The 6,641-nt window shown below is 36.3% G+C and overlaps 1 pseudogene; it reads left to right on the top strand.

Annotated features, from left to right (window-relative positions):
* Positions 1-1,998: 1,998 nt before the first annotated feature.
* LOC150019089 (small nucleolar RNA SNORA29) lies at positions 1,999-2,108 on the top strand (annotated as a pseudogene).
* The last annotated feature ends 4,533 nt before the right edge of the window (positions 2,109-6,641 follow it).

Raw genomic sequence — 6,641 nt, 5'->3', positions numbered from 1 at the left:
ATGCCTAAATTAAATAAAAGCAATCAAGTATTTACTACAAAAAAGTCATTAGCGTAAAATCTTAATTAAAAAATTTCAAGTGTATCTTACAAAGAAAAATCAAGAAATCAGTTTACCTCACAGTCTCATAAGCCTCTCTAATTTATATTTTTCAAGAAGTTTTAAAATTCAGTCTGTGCTATGTGTAATACAGTCTATTTATAATTGGTTATAAAAAATGCTTAAAAATTATAAAAGTAGTATTCAATTCTAAAGTCTGTTATATTCTTAGAAATAACTGCTTAAAATCTTTTAGTGGTTTTCAAAGACTAATCATTATTATTTTCATTTAACAGATAAGAAAACTGTTCCTATTTGTAATTCAACACATTTCCCAAACCTATATATACTGTGGTCAAGTTCAAAATCACTGTGTAATATAGCCTGATGACAACAGTTGAAAAAAAATCTCAGGGAAACCTGACTTAAAGCCTGCCTATAGTTCTAGCTGAAGTAGTCTTAGCCAAGCCCAGACAACACTACATTTATTATTTTTTCTTATGGTTTACCAAATTACCTTGATCAGGTAATGGCTGGGAAGTAAATAAAACCATAACTATTGGGTTGGCCAAAAAGTCCATGTGGTTTTTTTCCAAAAAATAAAAGACACACTTTTCATTTTTACCAATAACTTTATTGACTTGGATATTTTGAGTATGTTGTCTATATCCCACATGGTAGAACGCTGATTGTTCTCAATTAATGTCTCCATTTAATCACTATCAATTTCAACTGGTCTACCCAACTGTGAAGCACAATTTCCAGCACAAAAATTCGCAAACCGCTTTAAAAAAATTTTTGTTATTCTATTAGTTATCCCAACAACACTGTGGGGCAAACCACTTTTGACATGTTGAATCAGTCATGGCACCTTCTCCATACACTGCACAAATCTTTTTTCATTTCAGGTGCATTTTTATCTTCCTTGAAATAATAAAGCATAATATGACAAAAATGTTGCTTATTTTCTTCCACCTTCAGTATTAAAATGGATACACAAAAATTTACCAATTTTGATAAGCTTTTTTTAAATGCACACTGATATGACCGCTGTCCCTCTACAATCTAACAAAATTGTTTCAAATGAAGTTAAAGACAACTAAGCACTACTAGAGCCATCTTACAGGAAAAACCAAACTTTCTGGCCAACCCAATATAATATATACAGTACTACTTATTGAAATGTCAAGACTAGTGTTGGTATCCTGTACTGTGGTGTCACTAAAATGATAAATGTACTATAATAATTAGGAATAACATGCTACCTACATTTTAAGTAGTATTTATAACAAGATGAAAGAGAAAGATATTAAAGAACAAGTACTGAGGAAGGGGCATTGAATCCTGGGAAATGAACAAATGTGGAGATATGGATGTAGGCGCAAACATTTGAATGTTTTGGATTTTTTCCCTTTACTGTCTTAAAGTTATTAAGACTGATCAAGTTTGCCAAAGTTCATTAACTAAAGGCAGTTACAGTTACCCAGATGATAAAACACATCAAAAACTGATCCCACAGGGGGGAAAGGGGACAACTGTAATAGAACAACAATAAAAAAAAAGAAAAAAAGAAAAACTGGCAATCCATTTACACTCCCCACACTATTCACAACTGAAAGCAACAGATTTTAAAACTAAACCTCTTCATAGGGAGGAACCGTAAGCATCAATTTGAATAAAACTTTAAAATTCTTATATTAAAAACAATGAAAATGTTATCAAAACAATGACATCTTCCAGAAAAAAAACAAAAACACGTGTTTTAAATTTGTAAAACATTTTATTTTTATTTTATTTATTTTTTTTATTTTTGGTTTTTCAATTACAGTTGTCCCATTTTTCCTCCATTTCTCTCCCCCACCCAGCCTACGCCCCCTGTAAAACATTTTGAAATTTTAAATTAAAATCCATTTTTTCAAAAACCACAAAAAAAAACCACACCATAATTTCAAAGGAATGCTTCCAATTAAAATTTAACCTACTAATGGGATAGATTAAAATTGCCGTGATCTGAAGAGGGAGGATTTATTTGTGTCCTCCTCCTAAATGAAATGGCTGAACAGAAAAAAAAAAAAAAAATTAACCTAAATGAATGAGGTGCAACTGAACAACTTACCTTATAGGTTTTTTGAGGGGAAACCTGAAACAAAGGGGAAAAAAAATGGAATAAATGTAATTATTTCATTTGTAAGACACTCATTAAATTTACTGCATTTTACTAAACCAGAGTAGGGGATTTAAATTTTATGCTAACTTTCCCAAAGCAATTCAACAAACAGGTAAAAAAGCTGGATACCATTTTTAATATCTTAAATATTTTGCTTTATCTTCTTTAAATCAATTTGAGAGAGAAAGAAAGAGATAGAGAGAGAAAGAGAGAGGGAGGAGGAGAGGAAGAGGAAGGAGAGGAAGAGGGAGGAAGGGACAGGGAGGGAGAGAAACACCAACCTGTGGCTCCACCCACCCAGCCAAGGACCTAATGGCAACCTCGGCATATGGGCACAATGTTCTAATTAAGCTACTTGACCAGGGTCTACTTTGTTAAATCTTAAACTGCAGGTGAATTTACCATCAGCTGTCTCTGAGTATGGATTCTCTTTTTAAAAATCCAAATAATAATAGCAACACCTAAATTTATTGAGGGCTTACTAGATGTTAAACACCACACTAAAATGTTTACATGTATTATCTTATTTAATCCTAAAAAATAACCATGAAGATATTTCCATTTTACAGGTTAAAAAATAAGGCAAAGAAATATTTTACTATTAAAATATTATACTTAGTTTCCTTAGTAAGGAGGAGTTCCTTCTTACCCATCACCTCACCTCACTCCCTAAAATATCTGGGTGCTGATTACTGCTCTTTTGCTCTATCTACCTTTAGATCATGATCAAATCATGATCCTCATTTATTTATGTTTAAATTAAATAACAGAAATCAAAAAAAGTTACCTTTGGAATACTCTTAGTTAATAAAAATATGTTCCTACAGTAGAAAACAAAAGGTATGTATTTTTTTCTTTGGTTTTGTAAGCTTCTCTACATCATTTCCTCCTGGTTGTCTTTTTAATGTAAAAAAAAAAAAATCATTTTTAGAGAAGGGGGAAAGGAAAAAGAAAGGGGGAGAAACATCAATTGCCTGCCTCTCATATGCCTCCAACTGGGAACCTGGCCCAACCTAGGCCTGTGCCCTGACTGGGAGCAAAACCAGGGACCTCTCAGTTTGCAGGCCTGTGCCCAATCCATTGAGTCACACCCACCAGGGCATCTGGAGGTCTTTTCTAAAAGCAATATTACTAGAGGCTTCTTGATAAAGAGTTTGATGCTATGCTAACCTAAGCCTAGAATGTGTTCTCAAATATCCTCCCATTCCACTTTTCAATTCTGTCCTTTTAGAAATTACCTAAAATTATTCTAGGTAATAAGTGCAGGGTTTATTATAAATATCAGTGAAATTAGGTTTTTAAAAAAGACTATTATTAAAAATAGTAAGAAATAAACATAAAACAATTATACTGAAATGACTTTTATTTGGCATGCAGCTAGTTTGGTTTTTAAAAAAGTACAAGTTTAATTACAATTCCTTTTAACTCTTACATAAATCAAAATTGACCCTAAGAAAGACTAAGAATCTACAAACTCCCCTAATAAGCAACATAGCATGTTAACTGACAGCATAGTTGGGGATAACAAGGGCAGGGGATTCTGGGATAAGAGAACACTGCTCTAGAGAATATAATGATTACAAATGATTACCAAATCTTCAGAAGTAAAAGTTCCTAAGTAGTCCATCTGTACGCATGTAGGAGGAGGGGGCGCGGGGAGGGGCGTGCAGGCGCGAGATGTTTTTTTAATTTACAGACAAATTTAAGAATTGGCAGAAAAGAATTTCCAACTGAATTTCTGCAAAGAATAACACCTGAAGTGAGCAACCTCAATTACTCTGCCTGACAGCTATTATAAAGATTCCTACCACAAAACAATGTGGCTTGAGTCAGGGACTACAACATTCATGGAAATTTTGATAAAGAAGCCCAGAAGTTCCTAGACTAGTAGTTGTAACAGTGTTCTGAGCTATTTTCTCTTGCAAGGGAATGGAAAAGGGGGGGATTAAAAGAGGACAAAAATGGAATGAGAAGATAAGGCCCACCCTACAATACAACTTGCTTATCATAATTTACTTATTACATTCATAAAGTACAGATAAAGACCTTTTCTCAAACAAAAATTTTTAAATCGCAGTATTTTTTCTCTAATCACTAAATTCTGCTTTAAAGTATGTGGTAAACAATCAAATATGTATGTTCATTTGTATGTGTAATTGCATATATACATAACTAATCAGGTCAAGGGCCTTCCTGGCTATTTCATGTTTCCTCTGTTCCAGCTAATAAAATCAAAATAAATAAAACAAAAACAAATTCATAGATACAGAGAACAAACAGAAAGTCAGCAGATGGGAGGGGGTTAGGGAAATGGATGAAAAGGTGAAAGAAATTAAGAACTACAAATTATTAATTAAAGAAATAGTCACTGGTAGTATATAGAAAATATAGTAAAAAATATTATGATAACTCTGTATGGTGGGAGATGGGTACTAGACTTATGGGGTGAGTACTTCATAAGGTATAAAATGTCTAATCACCATGTTATACACTTAAAACTAATATGTCAAATGTAGCTAAAATTAAAAATTTTTAAACTTTACAAAAATACTTTTTAATTAGAAATACTTTTTAACTGGATATGAATATAATGAATGGTGTAATGAAAATTTTGGGTTTAAAAGTAAAGAGGTATCTCCACAAATTCTTGGGTTCTGGCATCAAGTATTAACAATTCCTCCCAGAGGATCCAGTCAAGATCTCAGCGTAGGCAGACATGGCTTGCTTCTTCACACCACCACATCAAAATTACAACTAAAACACAGAACCATCAGCCAGAACCAACAGAAATCGATTTGAATAGAAGTCTGACAACTATGGAATTAAAAGAAACCACATCCATCAAGACAATTAGGAGGGGTGCAAACGTGGAATGGGCTGGTCCCACACCCACATGTGATGGGTAAAATTCAGGAGGGATATCTCAGGAGTGAAGAGTCCCAGCCCCACACCAGGCCCCCCCAGCCCAGGGTTCCAGTGCCAGGAAGAGAAGTCCCCACAACTTCTGGCTACAAAACCCAGCAGGGATTGAGGCAATGGAAGAAACTGCTGGAGCCTCAAGCATTTCCTCTTAAAGAATCTACACATGGACTCACCTACTCAGACTCACTCCCTCTGAGCTCCTGCATCACAGTAGCAGATTGAAAGGCACCAGTGGTATACAGGGAGGAACTGAAGTGCCTAGCATAAAGGTGAGCAGAGGCCATTGTCCCTTTTCTAAACCCTCCTTCCTCCACAGAGCGGGCAAGTGATGCTAACACTGTTTAACCAGCCTTGGAGATCCGCAGAGACTCCACCCCACCCAATTTATAGGCCTACCTAAACTGCTTTTCCATATGAAAGGCTGGTCTTGGTTCATGCTTCACAACTTGCTAAATCCTATCAAACAAGCAACAGCTGGCCTCAGTGAGCTTCAGGCCTGACACTAGCAAACCAGCTTAGATTCACAGCTTGGCCACGCCTGGGAATCTCCAAGCCCAGAACAAGTAGCAGCCATCTCAGATTGCTCTATAGCTCATGAGGGTGCCCTGGGCAAAATACAGGTGAGGCTGACCTTGGCCTGCACCACCCAGTAAACCCCAGGGCCAGTGCACCCAGTGGATAGCTACAGACCATATCAGAGCACTACTACCCTGCCCCTGCACAGCTGACCCTCCATGGAGGGCGGAGGTTAGTGGTAAGGGGTCACAGCCAGTCCTTGCAGATGACGGGCCTGGTTAATCCCTCCAACTGACCCACCAACAGGAACCACGGCTCAACCACACAAAGGGCACACCGAAAGTACCCAGCTTGGGTGACAGGAGAGGCTGTGCCACTGGACCCTACAGGACACCTACTACATTAGGCTACACTACCAAGAAACAAAGTCAAAGCACCTCTACCCAATACACAGAAACAAACACAGGGAGGCTGGCCGAATTGAGGTGGCAAAGAAATATGGGCCAAATCAAAGAAAAGAACAAAATCCCAAGAAAAGAACTAAACGAAAAGGAGATAACCAACCTATCAGATGCAGAGTTCAAAACACTGGTTAAGAGGATGCTCAAAGAAATGATTGAGTATGGCCACAAAATAAAGAGAGAAGTGAAGATTATACAAAGTGAAATAAAAAAAAAATGTTCAGGGAACCAACAGTAGTGGGAAGGAAGCTAGGATTCAAATCAATGATTTGGAACAAAAGGAAGAAATAAACAGTCGTCAACCAGTAACGAATGAAGAAACAAGAATTGAAAAAAATGAGGAGAGGCTTAGGAACATATGGGACAACTTTAAACATGCCAACATCTGAGTCATAGAGGTGCCAGAAGGAGAAGAGGAAGAGCAAGATATTGAAAACTTAATTGAAAAACTAATGAAAGAAAACTTCCCAAATTTGGCAAAGGAAAAAGACATACAAGTCTAGGAAGCACAGAGTCCCAAACAAGCTAGACCCAAA

Source organism: Furipterus horrens, unplaced genomic scaffold (assembly GCF_987537825.1).
Source record: "Furipterus horrens unplaced genomic scaffold, mFurHor1.1.pri manual_scaffold_2, whole genome shotgun sequence".
In the NCBI taxonomy this organism is placed as follows: Eukaryota; Metazoa; Chordata; class Mammalia; order Chiroptera; family Furipteridae; genus Furipterus; species Furipterus horrens.
Note: the sequence above shows the minus strand (reverse complement) of the source record. Positions and strands in the feature narration are given on the sequence as shown.